At 38.4% G+C, this 22,150-nt stretch overlaps 1 long non-coding RNA gene across 3 annotated transcripts in view; it reads right to left on the bottom strand.

The window, feature by feature from the left end:
• LOC142600517 (uncharacterized) overlaps window positions 1–22,150 on the bottom strand; it is a 634,685-nt gene that overhangs the window by 62,620 nt on the left and 549,915 nt on the right. For all 3 annotated transcript variants that reach the window (XR_012834050.1, XR_012834048.1, XR_012834049.1), the window contains exon 2: window positions 17,621–17,719. This is a non-coding gene — a long non-coding RNA (uncharacterized LOC142600517). The remainder of the gene's footprint in view (window positions 1–17,620; window positions 17,720–22,150) is intronic.

Raw genomic sequence — 22,150 nt, 5'->3', positions numbered from 1 at the left:
TTGTAAAGGGAAATTAAAAATTATTAATTTCCTCTTGCATATAACTGCCTGAAACTCGCAGGCATGGTGTGTTTGATCATAGTTATTGCCATGTGTTTTCTGAGGGCAATGCAAAATGTATGTTCTCTTTTGACTCAGAAGAAAGGAAAGCAGAGGAGAGTTCCCTGAAATGCAGAATTAGATGTCAAAACCAAAAGAACCATTACGACCATATTATTCCTCTGTCCTCTCTGATTTTCTCACTCATAGATTTTCTTCCAGGAGTTTGACTTCTTGTCCTTAGAAAGAACGGCAATCTTGCTCTAATGATTCCAAGTGATCTTGCATCTGCTGCCCTTCTGCTGTGAGATATTTCTACATTTAACTACAGCTACAAAAGCACCTTCCTTTAACATTCAGTTTGCCTGATTTGAGCCACACTTGCTAGGCCTTTTAACATTTTTATTTCATTCAGTATCAAAGCTTTCCTCAGTATCCCCTGAACACAGGGGCTGTCTTCTATGAACAAAGAAATTCACAAAAACTGAGCTCCTTTTAACTTGCATTATAAGTTTTATACTCTCAAGTTCATCTTCAGGACTGTTTGAAATTTTTAATATATCTGCATTCTTTTCAAGTATAGATGATAGTGCTGATGTGTTAACCTAGTATAGCAGTACTATATATAGAAGTAATATTACTTGTCTCCCACATGGTATGTTGGTTATCTCTTAAAGAACTAAGATTCATATGGATCCTTTTTGCCATAGTCTTTCATTTATAATTCACTTATACTGAGAAACAATAATTGCTCTGAACTCTCAATTCTTATGTGCTTCATTGCTTTCCAAGACAGGGGTTTCCTGTCCTCTTATGCTCATCTTCATTCTTGGTTCCCAGCTACACTATCGTGCATTTGGATACTAAGAAAAGCTTTTCTCTGAAGGGCACATATTTAAATTATACATAATTCTCTGTAATAGTAACTTAATCTCCCTCATCATCATTTCTTATCCCACAAACTCTTTTGCACCTACAAAGCTTGCCATGAAAAATATTATCATCTTCTTGATAACCAAAAAAGGGCTGCATGGCCTTTACAGCAAAAATTGATCCCTGCAAGATCCCTTACTATCTCCTTCAGCCAAATGCTTTTGTGGTAACTAGAGTTTGGATCCAATTGACTCCTTATTCTGCCTAAAATAATTCTAATATCAATGTCTCAGCCTGAATTTTGCAAAGGCTTCTGTCTTCAAAGTTAACCTCAGTATTTAAATAGGGAAAATACCCTGGCTATTTACAGTCTGAATCCAAATGTGTATCACCGCCCATTGTCTGGAGTCATCTATAATTTCTGATTCTGAATCATATTTGTATAAATCCTGTATAACTTCACAGACATCACTGACAAGTATGAGAGCAGAATTTGGCACAAAGTATGTACACGAATCTAACTGTAACAATAAAACTTTGGGTGGAATCAGATGTCTAAACTTAGGTGCTGCCTCACTGAAAGAGTAGCTGTCTACTGTGGATGAGTGTGTGTGATAACGGATGGTAAAATGACCTACTCCAACTAAAGTAATTATGTAAAAGTTACCCATAAAATCAACAGACATATTTCTGAAAACATACAGAGGGAAATCCAGGCAAACTAATTTAGGCCTGTCCAGATAGTGATCCAGTCTGGCTAAGTGATACATTTGAATTTTCCAAGGAAAGCAGAAGGAAGAAATAGGAAGAAATAGGCAGAGATCCCTATTTGGAGTCTAGTCTTCAGAAACTGAACACCTACTGCAAATAGCATATAGAGGCACTACCCAGTCACTGCGTAATGTGTGCTCAAAGCACCCCACTTGCGGAAATGGGAGGCTGCGGTTCTTTTCAGACTGTATATGCGGGATGTTGGACACACGTCAAGGAAACAATCGGTGCATAGCATGCTCCTAATCAGTGTGATTTTCATAGATTCACAGAATCATAGAATATCCTGAGTTGGAAGGGACTCACAAGAGGATCATCGAGTCCAACTTCTGAGCCCACACAGGGCAACCTGAAAGGTAAACCATATATCTAAGAGTATTGTCCAAATGCCTCTTGAATATTGACAGGCTTGGGGCATGACCATTTCCCTGGGAAGCTTGTTACAGTGCTTGACCACTCAGGGAAGAAACAAGTGAACTTGGAGTGAACCAAGAAGTAGCTAAGACTGTGAGAATCAGAGGGTGAGCCTCGGTTATGAAATTCACCTCAGGTTCCTTCCCCATTTCCTTCTGTTACATGAGAATGGATAGACATAGCTACAATCTAAGCATCCATTTGGCTAGAAGTAATAGTAATCCCCCAGGGTGTGACTTAAAAACCCACTAGCCTACACAGAGCCTAGAGCCTATATCTCCTCTGTGAGTCGGCTAATCTTTGCAGCATTTGCCATATGTATTGCTAGTAATTGAATTAGCAAGTGGTGGACAGTAAATGGACTAGATTTCTGTCTGGAACTTAGTTGGATTGGATCCCTGATACTTTAACAAGTCCGTAAATTTAGTTCTGAAATCACATTTGACTCAAAACCAAGAGAATGATCTACACTACTGTATACACTACTATATAAATACTCTATTCCACAGACAATGTTAGTGCCTGTGCATTCCACAGACAATGTAAGCATCCTACCATCTATGCCATCCCTGGCAATTAGATTCTGCATAGCTATAACTTGCTAGCCTACACTAGCTCATAATTACCTACATTTGGTACAACTATCACCCCAAATTTTTCAGTGCTGACTCTCACATCCCTAGCACCTTTAAAATAAGGTTGTTCCTTAACTGTGTAGATAAACAAAATATTATAGCTAGAACCTGTGAGAAAAAACATCTACTTGGTTCTCTAGAGTTTAAAACATAAGCATGATGGTGCTTTTGTACCACAGCAAATGTGAAATTACTAAACCATTGTGTTATAATAAAATTATGAAATATTAAAAGCTATTAAATCATGCACCTTTTTTTTCCCTGCATAAAATGGATCAACATACAGAAGGCAAATGCAAGGTTTTTGTGATCAATACACAAAAAATTGTGAGGGTTCACTGGTCAGAAACTTGCACTGTCTCCAATATAGTCTAATTTTCATGTGGACTTCATATTAGACAGCACAGAACTACATAAACAAATACTTAAGTCTTGAGATTCAGAAATGGAAAGGGAAAAGTAATGAGGGAAAGGAAGGCAAACCCATGATGTTTATTCAGAATCCTAATGCCATGTGGTATCTGAATTTCACAGTCAAGATTATTATCTCAAATATTCTGAATACACACTTGGGGATCCTGAAGCTCCTCACACTTTTTCATAATTTTTGTGAAAAATTGCCATCTGGATTTGCCATTTTGAAATCCTCCTTGTGGAGGTAGAGAAAATTATTGTAAAATTATGCTAAAATTTATTTCATATGCTGCCCATGTTGATTGTTTTTTGCTTATGTTAGAAAAGTTTATGTATGTTTCATCTCTTCAAAAAGGGAATGTGAAGATTTGATGAGTGTGCCTTGAACCCAACTGTCTCCTGGTAGAATGAAATATGTTGCTTAGGTTTCCTGGGAATACAGTGCAGGAACAGATGAAGATAATGTGGTTGCATATTATGTGATAATGATTATTCTGACTGATGTATTCACCCTAAGGTATACTTGAGCATCTGTTGTTTATTTAGGTAGGACTTGTCATTCTTATTTTTAAGATATTTAAGTGGGTGAACATATTTCTCCTTAAAGACTATCAAACGGGGAAAGAAACTAACAAGAGGCACATGGGATTATGTACCAGTGATGACATGGAATGTGAATCCAGGTGGGAGATGTACTTTAGTTCTAACACTGTTTATTGCCTTAGGAACTTAGGGTCTATATTCGAGGAAGATGTTAGTTTGGCTTGTATTGACTTTACAAAGCAATGAAACCGCATTAAGAGCAAGTGTTGTGGCTGTAAAGCCTTACTCAGTACTGTACATATTTAACAATAAGGTTGATAATTCATGAGTAAAATACAGTAGAATATGGAGTGGTATCCTCTCTGTCATATAAAGCCTTAAAATTTGATTTTGATTATTTTCTAAGATACAGTACCTAGACAAGAAATTATATACTATATGAAGCAAATTACGTGGTGTAAAGTTTCTGTTCTGTGTTATTCAGAAGCTCAGATTAAGTGACATGATGGTCCTTTTTTATCTGAAAGTATAGAATGTCTGAATCATTGATGAGTACAAGTCTACCTACTATACTAAACATAAATCAAAAAAATAGTAGGTTGAAGAAGCAATAGACATGACAGTGTGAATGGTTTCCTCTTATTCTGTGAATGATTCCAAATGTAAACATTGTATTACACAAGAATCACATTATCATCTAATTCTGATTTCTGAATACTAGTATCCTCGAAACTGTTCACCCACTAGTGAGAAGAGATTGGGTTTTCTATGTCAATTCAGTGTCACTTCAGGCTTTTTTTGGACTTTAGCAAAGCCCTTCCTGCAATATTAGGAAAAATTGCAGACACACTGGCTATGCTAATTATTTTTCTTATTTTATCTTCCCTGCTAGTTTTATTATTGCCAATGGATATTTACACCAAAGAAAAACATACAAACCCCACCCCCCCCCAAAAAAAAAAAAGCAACCAAAAAACCAAACCACCACCAACAAAACAAAACCAATACCAAAACCAAAAAAAATACCAAAAAAACAAGCAAAGGCTTAAACCAAGTCAGGTTGAGTACTTACATCTTTCACCACATAAGCATTGATCCAACCTTAGGGATGAACTATACATAAAACATCCTAAGTGGAAATTGGCTAACTCTCTCTTTAAGGATCTCCAGTAATGAAGAGTTCACAACACCTCCAGACAATCTACTTCTGTTACACAAGATAAAGTGTCCCATCCCATTCCAAATAGCTCTTGATAAAATGTAAGCCCATTACCTCTCCATGCCTATGCAGGTATGCAGAGAACTGTTGATTTCTTTCCCTCTTGCAGCTACGTTTAAAAATTTTCAAACATATACATGGTTCCTTCTGACTTTGCTTGTCAAGCTATAAAAGTCTTATTTTGTTCAAGTTTTCTACACAAGCATTTTAGGAAAGCCTCTGTTTTCTACACCTCTGATTATTCTCATTGGTTTCTTCTCCGTTTATAGAATCATAGAATACTTTGGGTTGGAAGGGACCTTTAAAGGTCATCTAGTCCAATTCCCCTGCCATGGGCAGCAACTAGATCAAGTTGCTCAAAGCCCCATCCAACCTGGCCTTGAATGTTTCCAGGGATGGGGCACATACAGCTTCTCTGGGCAACCTGTTCCAGTGTTTCACCACCCTCATCATAAAAAAAAGTCTTCCTTATACCTAGTCTAAATTTACCCTCTTTTAGTTCAAAACCATTACCCCTTGTCCTATCATTATAGGCCCTACTAAAAAGTCTGTTCCCACCTTTCTTGTAGGCCGCCTTTAAGTATTGAAAGGCAACAATAAGGTCTCCCTGGAGCCTTCTCTCCTCTGGGCTGAACAACCCCAACTCTCTCAGCTTGTCCTCATAGAGAGGTGCTAGAGCCCTCTGATCATCTTCCTGGCCCTCCTCTGGAGCCATTCCAATGGGTCCATGTCTTTCCTGTGCTGAGGATCCCAGAGCCGGACGCAGTACTCCAGGTGGGGTCTCACAACAGTGGAGTAGAGGGGGGAAAATCACCTCCCTCGACCTGCTGGTCATGATTCTTTTGATGCAGCCCAGGATACAGTTGCCTTTCTGGGCTGTGAGTGCACATTGCTGGCTCATGTCCAGCTTTTCATCCATCATCATCCCCAAGTTCCTTCTCCTCAGGGCTGCTCTCAATCCCTTCATCCTCCAGCCTGTATGGATACCGTGGGTTGCCCTGACCCATGTGCAGGGCCTTGCACTTGGCCTTGTTGAATCTCACGAAGTTCACATGGGCCCACTTCTCAAGCTTGTCCAGGTCCTTCTGGATGACATCCCTTCCCTCAGGCATGTCAACCATACCACTCAGCTTGGTGTTATCTGCAAACTTGTTGAGGGTGCACTTGATCCCACTGTCTATGTCACTGATGAAGATATTAAACAGTACTGGTCCCAATACAGACCCCTGAGGGACATCACTTATCACTGATCTACATCTGGACATTGAGCTGTTGACCACTACCTGTGGTCCAACCAATTCCTGATCCACCGAACAGTCCATCCATCACATGCAAATCTCTCCAATTTAGAGAAAAGGATGTTGTGGGGGACCATGTCAAAGACCTTACAGAAGTACAGATAGATGACATCTGTAGCTCTCCCCTTGTCCACTGATGTAGTCATTCTCTTCTCTTTTCCACTGATGTAGTCACAGTTGCGTCCAGCTGATAAACATTTTTGCCCAAAGACAGCACACAGAGCTGGAATAGAGCTCCCCATGTTACCCATGCTGTCTTATAGTTACTTCCACTGCATTTCTTCATAAGTGTTATGGCTTTGACAAGCAATCGTGGGTGACTATTCTCTGTGGTTTAAGGTGTTACTGTCCCTAGTTGCCAGTTCCATTCCTTTTCCAGCAGTAACACTATTGTAGCAGAATTGGCAGGTGAGGATGTGTCTGTGTCAACTACTCTTAAAGGTATGTGGCTGAACCAACACATTGCTTTTAAATGAGCAAAGGAGGGACCATGCACAAAAGCTCCCCTCCGTTACAAAAAATGTTTCAAAAAAATCTGTGCAACTTAAATGTATGAATATGTTTTATAAACAACTTTTTCAGAAGAATGGACATATTAAATCACACTTAGACTCCATCTAACCTGCAACACTGTGTCCAGCAAAGGTCAGCTGGGCTCCTGTGGTCTAACAAAAATGATCTGATTGATGTTGCTCCCCTATGAGACTCCCTTTCATCCTACTTTGTATTTAACTACCTGACATATCCATTTTCATTCCCAGTTCTGTCGCCTTTCCCCTGAACCTTGGGAAAGCTTGTAGTATTTTCAGATAGATGTAGTTTTCATTTCTTTTTTCTGATGCTTCAGTTAATAGGAGATACCAAGGAAAGACTACAAGAAAAAGGTAAATACACAGTGATTTTCATTTCAAGGAGGGTATAGATCCCTTTAGGATGACAGTGGTTTGCACTTAGCATCTCTATAACTTCATTCACACATTAGTTGTTAAAAGTTTTCTTGACACTTGCTCACAAACGTTTCACTTCCCATCATTCCTTCCATGATGCTCAACATAGCCCCAGGCATGGTCATTTGATTGCAGACAGCTGGTCTCTACAACTAAGAGAGGAAGCTGAGAAAGATGTTTTCCGAACCCTTGCAAATAGTAAGAATGTGTATGGAGGGCAAGAGCAATAAACTCCAAAGAGTCTGGGGTAGTGAAGACTGCTTGGGAAGCTGGAGATAAGGAAGAACTGTGAAGAGGTTTGCAGCTGGCTGGAAAGATTTCCTTGCATATTTAGTTAAGGGAATTACAAAAAATTGCTTATGACCCCAACAGAGTAAATTCTCAAAACCCAACTGTAAGATCAATACCGACAGTTTATGCAGGCTGAATCATCCGCAGTGAAAAGAAAGATACTTTGAGATCACTTTGCTGCTATGGGCAATAAGACTTACATCAGACTGAAGCCCAGCTGAGAGAGCGCCTTTTTATCAAGTTGTTTCAACCATTGTTCTTATTCAGCATATTTTGTCACATTATAAACCATGCGCAGATGAAAGCTGTTCAGTGGTGCCTGGCAAAATCTCAAGCATCCACACATCCAGAGCACTAAACACCTGACTCCTAGGATTTGCTGACACATTGGGTTTTAATACCTCGGGGCATTTTGACTGTGTTTAGGGATAGGTAGACAGGCCAAGCACTCAATGCAGGTCTGAATACACAGAAGCGAATGTTTCTTAAACAGAGACTTCTTCCTCTCCCTCCTGCCCCCCCACCATGCCTTTTCAGGCTTAGTGTTTCATTATGAGGTTATTTTTCAAGGAAATGAAAATTGCTTAAAAGGATACGGGAAACGTTTGTGGATATTTTAGTTTGTTTTATTATCTTTTGGAAAACACAGAGATGTCATTTGTTCAGACTTTGTAAAAACAGCAGAACTCCTTAAAACCTGAATGATATTTTTAGAAACTTTTTTTGTTTTTACTTAATTTCTATCCTAAATCCATTTTAAATTATGCTCCAGAGTAATTAAAGATGACTAATCATTTACTATTTATAGCATTAACAGGTAAGCATAATAGGGGTATAATGATTATTGGTTAAAATAGAGCAAACCTTTCTAGAGGTCATTACCACTATCTGTAATGTCACTGTAACAAACCACAGTTGGTGAGTTTGGATAGGTCTCCCTGTGTTCCTCTTTCATACGACGGAAGTAATAGAAATCATGTCTCTGCTAGCCCAGTATAATATACCACTTGAAAAAACAAACTACATGCAATATACAAGCAGGATAATAAGACCTAAATGAATACAATAAAACCCAGTCCAGATAAATAAAAACAGAATTGCCAAGGCTTAGCATGCCTAGGCATAGAAACTATACACTTATGCCTCTAGAGAATACCTAAAAAATTATTTTCAAGTTAAAACTTCAAGTTCATGCCAAGATATGGAAGTAAGCCTAGTATTCAAAGTCAGGACTTATTCTTAATGTACAGATTTCCCCCTCTTGTCAGAGAAATCTTGGAGGTCAACATATTCATGAAACTTATACTTAGAATCATATACTCAAGACAAGCTCAACCTCTGTTTAGGATCAGATTAAGTGGCAAGAGTTTAGACCTTGGCAAGTGTCTTCGACAGCCTGGTCAATCAGAGTTTCTTGTTTCCTAACACTGTTCAAAATCTTATATTCAGTTAAGGTTATGCAAGAACTGAGCTCTTCTGAAAAGCTGGTCTGAAGCGACGGAGAACTGCCTGTTAACCTTAAGCATTCTGAGGATCTTAGGCACTTGCTGTTGACAGTACCCAGAACTTTACTGCACTTCAAGATGAATTTCTAAAGGACCAAGAATATGGCATTGTGCATAGCCCCTCTCCATGCATTTTGTTTGTTTGCTTGTGTTTTGTTTGTTGTTGTTATTGGTTGGTTGTGGTTTTTTTTGCCAAAGCAGGTGATTCTTGGATTGTAAAAGCTGAAAGCCAAAAGCTAAAAGCTCTGACTTACACGACCCTGACAGATAACTTCAGCCTCTGGCCCAAGTTGAAATTAGTCTAAATCCTTAATAAAGCAAAATTAGGCAGAAGTCTTGTGGCATCATTAATTAATTTTATAATTTTCAAAGTGGTTTGTGTTCATTAGGGGAAAGAGGCAGAGGAATGTAAGAATTAACAGTAGTTTTTGTAGCCAAAATAATTGAGGGGCTGTAGCCAACCGTCTGCACCATGCATTCCCAGGCATGTTGATCATACCTTCAGAGTGGCAAAACAAGGGCACTGTAATCAAAGAGGAGGAGGTTAAAGAGAAGTGTTTTAGTGATAACAAGGGAAGATGAATGTCAAAGGGAAGAAAAAAGAGAGTGAAGATTCCAGACATTTTACAGTAAAGAGTAAAAAGGGAAAGATTCCTCCTGTATAACTCTTTTACTGTTGACTCCTTTGTCAACATCTTCTTCAAATGTATTTGTGTTGTATCAGTTGCAACACACTTCTCCAGCTCATTAGCCACATTATTGGCCTCTCTTTCATTTGGCCTTGATCAGCCAAGCTCACTACTCATAAACTTTCTAACTCATCTTCACACATCAGCCTAATTTCTATAGAAACCAAAGAACAAAAGTTTAAAGTGATAATCCCTCCTTTTCACACTTCTCCATGAAATAAACTCCCTCAGCTCTGAACCTTCTTATGCTTTCTGACATACACAAAAGTCTATTTCAAATCATCACATACCTACGACCCTCTCGACCTAAGAAATCCCACCCTAATGTCAGAAACTCCTGATCACTAAGAGCCTCAGAAGATTTAACATGCTGGATGTGAAAAAGCAGGAACAGAGGATGCCACTGTTCTGCTTCTGTTCATATTCATGTAAGATTCTTGCTCTGATGTCTACACATATTAAAACAATTTTTTATTTATTTATTTTTGCCCTGTGTTCCTTGTGGTTTCAGCGTCAAAGGAGAAGAAGAGCATAAGAGTCAGTCAGATGAAATGCATCCCCAGGGATTAAGGCCTCTATAGTATCATCTGTATTCCTCTATGAAGATACACACTGCCACACTAGCTCCACTGCATATTGATTACATCATTTGTAGCCATCATTTGTAAGACTCATGTTTGCTCATCAAAATAACTTCGACAAGCCTCAACCCTGTTCTTGTGATCAACCAACCACTTGTTAATGGCTGGTTATTATGGAAGTAACAATCAAACCAGTTTCATATGTAAAGCAGTTTCAGCTTGACATAATCTCTTTTATGTGATTAGATACTTGTTTTCAACCATGGCCAAAGATTGATCTCCTTCCAATGATCTAAAGTAACTGGCACAAATAAGCCTAAGAGATCAATGAAACTTTGGGCCATTTTGTCTTTATTTTCATTTCTTTGCAGATGAGTCATTTAAATTACTGATAACAGAACACTTCCACTGAATGACTTGGCTAAACAAAACTTCAAAATCAGGGTGGCTTGTCCCAGCAAGAATGGTGGAAAAATGTCTACAGTAAGGGTTCAGAAGTATTAGGGAGGATATGGAACACAAAGAGATATGTACTAGAAAAGAGTCAGAATATTTTTTTCTTACTGACAAACTCTTCAAAACTCTTTCAAGTAATCCTAGAGTTTCAATAAGTTCTATTGATTTAAGGAATGAATCACACTTGGGATGGAAATGAAGGAGCTTTTAAAGTGCAATCACGAAACCCATACGGTTTATTTCACAACATCTTACCGCTCAACTTTAAAACAATATAACTCGAATCACAATACAATGATGATTGATGTTTTTCATCAACGCCCAATTATCATTCCATCATGGCACAAGACTTTAAAGCAGAGTTGCCTGAGCCAAGTAAAACACATAGTGAACATCTGAAAATCCAGATCTGTGCTCTTACAAAATGACTTACCAAACCGCATCTATTATTTTCTAACATGTTTGGTCATGTTAGTTGTATATGGATATACAAGTTGAGGCATTTGTTTTAATCTTACGCTCAGGTAGCTCATCTCACTAATTTCTGAGTAAGAATCATATCTGCAAGGAGATTTTGGGTTTGTTTTAAACAGGGATTGAACTGGAATTCTTAGCATTGGTGGGATCAGTTCTCAGGCTTTTTCCAATTTCACCAGACTTCTCTAAATATTTCACACTGAGCATTGACAGGGCTACCCACATATGTTTCTGGGTATTTCATGGGAATTTCATGATCAAATCATTACAAGTCCACTAAACTTCCCCTTTTATGTGCAGAATATGTTAGAATACATAGTTTACATTTTTATATATATATAAAATGTATAGATAGGCTAACATGTAACAGAGAAAGAGGTATCTCTTGCTGTTTCTCTGCACTGTCTGACATGACCTGACATGATTTTAGTTGGAAATTAAGTTCCATAATTCAGAAGCAGGTTGTTTGGGGTTGGTTTTTTTTAGCATTGCACAGTAACAGCAACAAAATGATGGGAGGTTATGGGAATAGGAGGAAGTGGTTTAAACATGCAAATACTTTAAAAATGCACTAAAAGACATACTCATAATCTATGCAAATTCTTATGATATCATAGGTTCTACATTTCTTTTAAGCAAGATAAGTATTACCTTATTTTCATACTACATATTGTTCATAAACTTTACTTGGAGCACAGTATATGTTTTGTCCTCAAGGACTGTAAAATAACTAATATGCAGTTTACTTAATAAGCACATCATATTTAGCTAAAATGCAGTCACCTCAGGTGGGCATAAAAGCAATTATTTAATAATGTTCAAAAATAATACATACCAATTAAGAAAAAAATAGAGAATGATATATTCATTAAAAAAACCTGTAGTGCATATTAGCTAAGTGCAAAATAATAACCAAAGATGGAATTTATCTGACACATTTTGCCTGACACAACTACCTCAAAAAGATAGCATTTTTTATTTTCACCTGTGGAAAGGAATTTCGTTTTATCCTGCAGCTCAAATTATGATACGTCCTATACTGTACTTCCCAATTCCAAACTGGTGCTATGATTCGGTGCTATAGCTGTTCGATGGTTTACAGTTTTTTGTGGGAGGGAACCAGAGAAGCATTCTAATGGGGGAGGAGGGTGGTGTCATTTTAATGCACCTGATCTTTTGCAGCAATGAAAAATCTGAAATAAAATGTTTGCTTTTCAAAGGTGTCTTTCAATTTTCTTTAAAAAAAAAATCTAACGAGCTCCAAAAAGCATTTGATTTTTTACTTAGTTTACCACATAAAGCAAATTCAAGTGTTTTGGTAGTTATATTGTTTTTTCAAGATGCAGACTTACTTGCTTGTCATTTTCATTGGAGGAGAAAGGAGAAATATGTTTTAACACATTTTCATTTTCTAATCAAGCCTTTCTGAAAGAAATAATTTTGCCTCTTGATCCACTAGAAACTTTTATTGTAAATAAGATTGAATGAAATCATATTCAGGTACATGCTCCGTAATCACTAGAACATATCGTTACAGTAGCACACCAAACGTATGACACACACCTTCTGCATTTAGTTGCCTGTTCTTTTCAGATGATAACCATTCAGAGCAAAAAAACAAACACACTTTCACACAGAGGTTTACAACTGACTAAGTGCTTGTGTGACATTTTGATTCCAAATCCATTTTGCTTTTGATTTTTGTGTTGTACTTCTCGTATTTTACCTTGGAGAAGAAAAGATTAAAGGTAATGCCTGTTAAGTTTGCCTTCATATCTTACGAAAACCAATGTGAATACAATATATTTTCCCTTAACTACTCTGAAAATTTCTTCAAGGATTCCCAAAGGCCCCTTTATACCAGTCGGGCAGTATAAAGCAGACTTGAAGTGGATACAAATAGAATATTCATTCCCTTAAAAGACAATTTGCACCAAGTGTGAACAAGACCCATGTCCCAAACATCTTGTTTCCAACAGGACTGATTTTTGTTATTTTTTCAAAATTGAATTCAAACAAAATTATCTCTAGGAAAGGGAATTTGTTGAACTGAAGGAATCCTATAACCTAACACTCTAATTTTTTTTTACTCCGTTTCACTTATACATGCACATTACCAGATCTCTGTTCACACTGTAACCCTGTGGAAAATAACTTCATTATGTGCAGGTACAATCCATCATTAGCCACCAATTAGAAATTCATGAGAGACTGTGACAACCCTCTACATTCTGTCTGGTTGCTTACAGTGTGTGAGGCCTGTTTTAAAAAGAGCAGTTCAATGTCAGACTGAGTTTTGTGCTGTGCTGCAGCCCTCAGTGACAACAGTACCACGTGCAGGTCCTCGTTCTTCTGTTGTAAATACTCATTCTTCTCTTTTGACATATCACCACCCTAAACTATTTCAATTGACAGTCCCCAAACTGAAGGTTGTGGCACTTGAGATGCTAGAGGAATTCTGTTTTTTCTGCTCTTATCTGGTATCATGAGCCTAGTAAATCACATGTTTGTTTGCCTGTCCATGCCTGGGTTGAGATCAACAGGAGATGGCACCCCCTGGGTGAAGCTCATAACCAGAACTAAAAGTGATACGGTATCTTAAAAAAAGTGTTATCTGATAATTAACAGCAAATCAGATAAAGAGTGAGCAATGAGTAGGAACAATTACATGGTAGTAAATTTCTTTAAGGAAAATTGCTTTCCCTGCAACCAAGAAAATATGTAATATGGCTTCTTCAGACATAAGTACAGTTCTTCTCGATCTATGGTCAAAGAACCACAGGTGCTGAAACTGCTTCTTGTTTAGTCAAAAATTAAGTGATACATTGACTAAAAATTCTGATAATTGTTTGGACTAATGTCTTATGCACGTATCAAGGTTAATCACTTACCTCTCCTTCCATGCTAAACAGTAACGGGCATCAAGTGCTGCAGAAGAACGCAGACACCGCTTATGTGCCCTGTGTATTCAGGTGGGATACAGTTCATCCAGAGCCCACCTCATTCCTAGGCAACAGTTGTGCCTGCTTCCTTTCTAGGGTTATTTGTCTTGTAGGCACCTCACTTCATGCTCCTGGCCACTTGGTTTCAGCTGCCATATGTACCCGGACCAATGCCCTATTTGGGGAGGACAGACACCCATCTCCTATCCAAAATTATCATTATGAAAAATGATATAAATTTCTTAAATTATCCTGCAGTCTAGGATTAGGCAAGTGCTGAATTACGGAAATAGTGTACGTGAATGCAAACTAATCTAGCAAATTTTCAGATATGTCCTTCCTCCAGCAGGTTGAATGTTGTGGCCAGGCAGACTCTGATTTGAAACTGGTAGGTGAAAGAAAATTTGAATAGTGTAATCCATATACACAGATGCCTCCTGGTGCCTGGATGTGCTCTTTCTAAGCTTCTGCACTGTCTTGTAGGCATATCTGCACTACACAGAGCTCTGTGGACACCCCGCTAGCACCTGCTTGGACTGCACCTACACAGGGCTCAGATAAAGACCTATATGAATGGTACAGGCTGTTAAAATATGTCTTATATCTAAGCCACCATAGTCTAAACCTGGTGCTTCAGCCAATGTCAGACAGATATCTGCCGTCTCTAATTTTATATGAACTAGTAAAGCAGGACGATCTTCTGGTTCTCACGTAGGTCTAAAGATATCTTCAATTATGATATTTTCAGGGCTAGTTTGAGTGCTAAATTTTCAGCAAATATCGGTGAACACCTTGGTATTTGTATTGCCAGTGCTTGGGTCAATTTTTTAAGAGGGGCTTACCTTCAAAGATCAAGTCAACGAATATGAGTGTTAGCAAGGTTACTATATAGAAATGTATAAGATAGCCTAAATGCAGTCAGGATGTGTTATGGATACAGCCCTAAGTAACCCTAAGCAATGCAAATTTCAACACTGGATTGCGAATATTTGCCGTATAGTATGAGAAGGAACCATAGTCTGTCTCCATGCTGCCCACCGCATACCACTGTTTATACAGTACTTGATCTGAGGTGAGGCATTAGAATATCAACACACTTTATGTTCTAGGGCACATTTACAAAAAACACAATGTAAGATGGAGAACTTTCAAACTGCTCAGGTGCCAATCTTGGCCACAATTTCCTAAGATTATTCAGTTCATAATTGCACACGATAATCAACACAAAATTAAATATCCATATTGCCTAATTACATGTATATACTCTAATGGCATAATTAAGATACTCAATTTTACAATTAGAGTGTGGTATTACTTAGTAAACAGTTTTTCAAAGCTTTGTTTCACTCAATTTAAATTACTTCCAGAAAACACAAATTCATATGCATGGTATGGTACACTGTAAGAACATTAAAAACTGTTTAATACTGCATATTCACAAGGGGCCAGAATTAAGACTTAATAGGCATACTTCACTACCTGTGTCTTGATTTTTGAAAACTTAGCAGTGTGACTTTAATGTTCTGTTATTATGGTTTATGTCTGGTTGTTTGAAATAGATCTTTTGGGTTTGACTTTTCTAGAGAAAAAAAAAATCTATGGTTTAGAATGGTGTAACCAGTCAGCAAATGTTTGCACATTTCATAAATGAAGACAATATTATTTTTCATTATAATAAAATATTTTTTACAGGAAGTCAATGGACTGACCTGAGAATTGTCACTTCTATTTCTAAGCAGGTGTGAATTCATAAATATACAAACACCTATCTATCTCGTATAGTGTTCATCATTGTGTTCAGTGGTTCAGTGGATACTTTCAAAGATGAATGATTTTGCAACTGTCTTTGCCTAATATCTTTTGTGACCATGGAAATCTTGCCATTAACTTCACCAACATTTGCTTTTTACAGCAAGTGTGAACAGCAGTCATCGACAATAAAAAGTAGCAATGTGCAACACAAATTTCTTTTGCTTCCAGATGCCAACGAGGGGTAAAAAGCTGTTCTCACAGGATTCTGGCTTACAAAGTGATATTTGCAACACTCAAGATGTAGCCAAATTGAAACTAACACTCAGTCTTTGTTATTAATGTCTCTTCTGTATTCATTTTTTAAAAAGTATCAAAGATAATAATTCCAGAAATATTTATGCTGTAGAAAATATTATTTTTCCAATGCCTTCTCTTGGAAGTAGCTGAATGTTATAAAATAAGAAAAGAAATAATACTTTAGGGGGAAAAAAAGGTCTGGAAAGTGTTGTCTAAAAATAATAGATGCTTCAAACAAACTGTGAGACTGCCACAAGCACAGAACCCAACATATAGAGACCACGAGTGGATAAACTCAGCAGAAGATTAATAAGATTTGTCTTTCCTCCTGCATAGCTCTTTGGACTGATTCCCACTAGATGACTTAGCTGAACTACCACACTTATTTCAGAAAAATACCAAGGACTGATTTTAAAATATTGGTTGAAGAGGCATCCACAGTGCACTTAGGGAACTGGTTCCAGTGACTAATTGTCCTCATTCTTAACCATTGTTTCAAGAGATCTAATTTGATTTTACTCGGATTTAGCTTGCATCCACTGGATTGTACCATAACGTTTTGCCTGAGCTCACACAGCGTACAAGTGAATACAGGCCTAGGTAAGTGTCTAGTAAAAACTGAATCATATAAGGCCAAGTTGTGACTCCTGAGGGACCTGGCTTCAGTAGTGACTGACAAAGAACAACTTCATATTGCACATACTGTTTTAATCCATTCCTTATACCCTGTATTTATCTTTTGTCATTCAAGGGTTTTTTTACTGAAATGTGATACTATGTGATATCAACTGATATATTATAGAAATCTAAAACTTTGTAACACTGATTTTGATCAAAAGTATAATCTCACTAAAACAAGTGGATTAAGTTATTTTGACAAGATCATATTAAATGATCCTCTTGACACTCCTTTGATTATTTACTGAGCATAATTCAGCATTGAGCATATGTATGGAGTCTGCATGGAAAGGTTTTGGTAGCAGGAGAGCTACAGGGGTGGCTTCTGTAAGAAGCTGCTAGAAGCTTCCCCCATGTCCAACAGAGCCCATGCCAGCCGGCTCCAAGACGGACGCGCCACTGGCCAAGGCCAAGCCCATCAACCATGGTGGTAGTGCCTCTGGGCTAAGAAGCGAAAAAAAACCACCAAGGGCAACTGCAGCCAGAGAGAGGAGTGAGAAGATGTGAGAGGAACAACTCTGCAGACACCAAGGTCAGTGCAGAAGGAGGGGCAGGAGGTGCTCCAGGCGCCGGAGCAGATATTCCCCTGCAGCCCCTGGAGAAGACCATGGTGAAGCAGGCTGTCCCCCTGCAGCCCATGGAGGAAGGATGAGGGGGTGTGGAGATTCCACCTGCAGCCCGTGGAGGACCCCACGCCAGAGCAGGGGGATGCACCTGAAGGAGGCTGTGGCCCTGTGGGAAGCCCATGCTGGAGCAAGCTCCTGGCAGGACCTGTGGCCCCATGGAGAGAGGAGCTCACGCTGAAGCAGGTTTGCTGGCAGGACTTGTGACCCTGTGGGGGACCCCACGCTGGAGCAGTTTGCTCCTGAAGGTCTGCACCCTGTGGGAGAGGCCCACGCTGGAGCAGTTGGTGAAGAACTGCAGCCCGTGGTAGGGACTCACGTTGGAGAAGTTCATGGAGGACTGTCTCCTGTGGGAGGGACCCAATGCTGGAGCAGGGGAAGAGTGTGAGGAGCCTTCCCCTGAGGAGGAAGGAGCGGCAGAGACAACATGTAATGAACTGACTGTAACCCCCATTCCCCGTCCCCCTGTGCCGCTGCACGGGAGGAGGGAGAGAAATCAGGAGTGAAGTTGAGCTCCTTTGGAAACTATCATCAGAAATAATAATTTTATTGCAATTTCTGAAAATTTTCATGGTTTCTGAGACTTATTAGAAAGTAATTCAAGCAGATGATAGGTATCACTTTAAAAGATTTAAGATCCAAATTATCCATAACACTAATTTACAGATAAAAAGCTATAACTACCTACTTTAGGTACAGCTGGAAATTTAAAAAAAATAATTACCATATGGAAGAAATACATCATCTGTCTTTTTCCCCAAATGCAGAAAAGGAATATTTGTCAAATGCACACTCTTCTGATTATCAATTGCATAGCAAACAAAAGAAAAAAATTCTTCCTCTCCTTTATCAAGTAAATTTAGCCATTATAGTCCAGATGAAAATGAAATCTCAGTATATGTCAGCAATGGAAAAGTCCTATTTTTCTTCATCTGAAGGCCTATCTACTATCTGTCTTCCAACTGCTTTCAATACTAAATGTATCTAGTTGAATAAGCACTGACAGCAACTTTCAGTCCTGTTTTGCATCATAAGTTTAATAGATGAACATAACTAGTAGGGTTTTTTTCTGGATTTATCATACAGAGATCAGAAATGCTAGAGATGGAATTGCTGGTTAGCTTTTAGCAGTAACTGAAGCTTGCAGAGAAAGGCAGCTCTCCATCGGGCTGACAGACTTACCATTTTCTTTCAATAACTAGTACAGGGAGAAAAAAAAATGCAAATTCAGAATTGTGTGAGAAAAAAAACCCAACCACAACTATCAGTCTTCTTGTTTGGGATGTATGATTTATTCTTCCTTCACGTTCAGACAAGCCCTTGCTAGCTCCAGACTTACTTTAAACTCCTTGGAAATTATGTAATAATGGGTTTAGTTCCCACAATTGCAGCACAGTTGTAACTACGTGATCAGCTCAGCAGAATTGTTTAAAAAGATGGTACAAAATTTGTTGGTTTTGCCCCCAAGTGACCTGGACTTCACAGCTTTCTGTAATTATTATCATCTGACTGTAGCATAATTTCCACAGTGACAAATACTGATAGCTTTATACATGATCTTAAACAGCATTTTAATGGTTTGGGGTTTTCCTGAAGAAAGAATTGCCTTTGGCTGTGCTTCTGCCTTCCACTGGACCCCCAGCTGCTCAATACAGAAGTGTGAAAGTAGTTAAGATCCCTTATAAAGATTGTCATGTAGGACATCAGTAAGGCAAGTAGGTTGCTTGGAAGGTCTTCTCTCTCCAACTGGCATCATGCCCAAAATGGAAGAAATCATCGGAAGATGCTTGGTAAAACTGTCAGTCACACACACTGTGGGTATCTGTGTATAGGCACTGTGGGTATCTGTGTATCTGTGGGTATAGGCACGCATGGGCATAAAAAGTGTTCTGGCATATCAGCACACCCAAACCGATAATTTGCCAGTTTGCTTTTTATGTTGCTGCTTGATTTACTGTTGATCTTTTGCAGGCATCATTTGTTATTTTGTTACTATTGTTATACCAGAAATACACAATAGTCTGAAAGGAAGTTGTAGAGGGGTATCTATCAGAAAGAGGGTAAGCAACACTGTGTCAAAGGAAGACACTAGTTGTCAACAGCTTGTATTTCCTGGGTTTAATGAGAAGCATAATGGATATGTTTAAAAAGAATGAGGAATAAAGTGCTTGTGAAAAGCAATCACAGTCTAGGCAGTCTGGTCATTACAGACTCTTAGGTCTTTGAGACCAAAGATGGAGTGACTCCGTATGGTGTGACTCATTATTCCAGATGATGGGCTCACTTGGCTACCATGCTAGAATACAAAAAATGTCCCATTATCCATGCTGTAAATGCTTAAGTAGCACTGGATTATGTTTCAGAGTTTAAGTTGCATCCCTGATCACATTTGAATCATCTCTTGTTTATAAAAACTGATCACTGAAGCAAGCAGCCATTCTTCTGGAGTAGCCTGGCTTATGAACAAATGTAAAACTGCTAAGTCCTGCCAGCTCATTGCCAGCAGACATGCCGTAGAAATAGATCGAGCCATCAATCCCAGCACTGGCCTGAACACAGGATAGAAAGGGAAGCTGCACTAACTGCAGCATTTCACTGCAAGGACAGCCACTGAACTTTGCACCACACGAATTCTGCTTTTCACACAAATTCTACTTTTTTTCAAAATACTTTGATGGCAGGTTCCCTTTCTTCTGCCTCTGTCTGTGTCTTTTCAGAGGCTCACTTCTTTGCTTTCTCAGTGTATTTATAAGCAAGGAGAGTCTTTTCAACCAGCCTCCTAATTACAAGTACACTGAGAAGGCAAAGAAGGGATAAAAGATACGTGTGCAGTCAGACAAATTCAGGGTACAGCAAGGAAACTGGCACCTCACATATAGTCAGGGGGTGCAGTGGGGGAGAAGAACATAAAACCAGACATTTAAGTAGAAAACGGTTGAATTACAGATTACTAATTTACCCATGACTACAAGATGTCACATTTCACTATTGAAATACTGCTCCACCATTGTATTTAGTTTAGTACATAATACAGTCCTTGTGAGCCATCTGAAACGTGGAATGAAATTAGTAAGAATGGTAAATTATCTTTTATCTTTTTATGCCCTTAACTCATACATATTTATTCTTTTTTTTCAAAGCAATTCAGATAGTAGGTGGAACAACCTACCTTTTTTTTCCCAAGGAGTATTAGGTTTTCCCAAGCGATCCAAGATCAAGGGTCTCAAGTCATGTACACAGCTTGCAAACTCGGTTGTAGTTAAAATTGTGTTTTTACATTCAAATGAAATGAAGTTCTTCTTGCTTTCTTGGGTTTGCGATTTTTTGGTTTTGTTTTGTGGGTTTTGGTTTGTTTTCTTTTTCATAGGCCTGATGATACAGAAAACAAAACAAAACAGTCTGCTTTTGTTAAAATGATTATGCAAAACTCAAAGCTTATTGCAGAAAAAAAAAGTCTCTTCTAACAGTTGCACACATTCATCCAAGGGCAGAATATATCCCTCTGGGAAGGTATATGTTATCAGTAAGACAAATTTCTTCTGGAGAGAGAAAAAAAGAATAAAAGCAGCCAAACTCCTAAGTGACAACTTACTAGTGGAGAAAATTTGGTTAGAGAATATTTGCAATTCAAGATCCCTGGCCTGGCTACTGCTATGTTGGCCTGACCTGAAAAGGAATGAAACCCGTCTCTGAAGCACTGCTTACATTTTGTAAAACAGAGGAGTTGGGGAGAAGTACAGGCACATTGAAAAATTCAGGACATGCAGTAAACTAGGCGTGCATTTACATTGAGGAAGACATCATTACTGTTGTAAAATGCTAGAAGAAGACATATCCTCTTCCTGTCCTACCTAGTGGTTTGCATTTATGTTTTTAAGAAATAAAACTAATGTCACAATAATAGGAGATGCTCAATGACTATAAAGGACACAACTGGAAAAACAGAACGTGAGCTCAAACTTAAGTTCCACTAATCCTCTCACTGAGCTGTTCAACTTCTACCTCAGCTGCTAATGGGCAAAACTGGTAACTCTAGATTTCTTTCTTTTTTTCATGTTTAAAGATATAAAGTATATATTTTACATGTAAAATATACTCTGGAAATTAGACTATTGGTTCCTCATAGAGGTTGCATTTTCATGCTTCTGTGAAGTGACCTGGCTACTGGCTAGTCCAGTGTAATAGCAATACTGATGATTAATAATCAGAATCAAAATGCCATGCCAGATATTCATACTCTTATCTTCAACAACAACTAAATATTATTCCCTCATTTCAGGTTTGTTTCATCTAATTGCCAGTTACGTTAATTAAGGCAGTGTGGTTATTTTCTTGTGCATGGAAGCCTTTGAAATAGCTCCGAATTCCTTAAGTCTCATTCTTGGTTGTCTTAATGGAAGAGCAGCACTTTTAGTCCCAAAATTTTCAGTTATAAACCCAGCAGCACTGTACTTAGAGGTAGACTTACATATGGATTTAGTAATTGAAAAGTGTGGGGTGAGCATACATAATGGGATTTTCAGTGCTAAATAAATCCTTTTCCCATCAGCTTGCTCCAGCAAGCGGACACTAAAAATGCATAGAGGGGCATTTTATAGCCAGCGGAAAGAGAGATTTCTGTGGTCTTGCTAATACTCTCCATTGACCATATCATGAGCTTGGACACCTCACCCAATCTTGTTAAGGTCCTACTCTTAAAAAAGGCC

Source organism: Balearica regulorum, chromosome 1 (genome assembly GCF_011004875.1).
Source record: "Balearica regulorum gibbericeps isolate bBalReg1 chromosome 1, bBalReg1.pri, whole genome shotgun sequence".
Classification (NCBI taxonomy): domain Eukaryota; kingdom Metazoa; phylum Chordata; class Aves; order Gruiformes; family Gruidae; genus Balearica; species Balearica regulorum.
The sequence above is the reverse complement of the archived record's forward strand: the minus strand, read 5'-3'. Positions and strand labels throughout refer to the sequence as shown.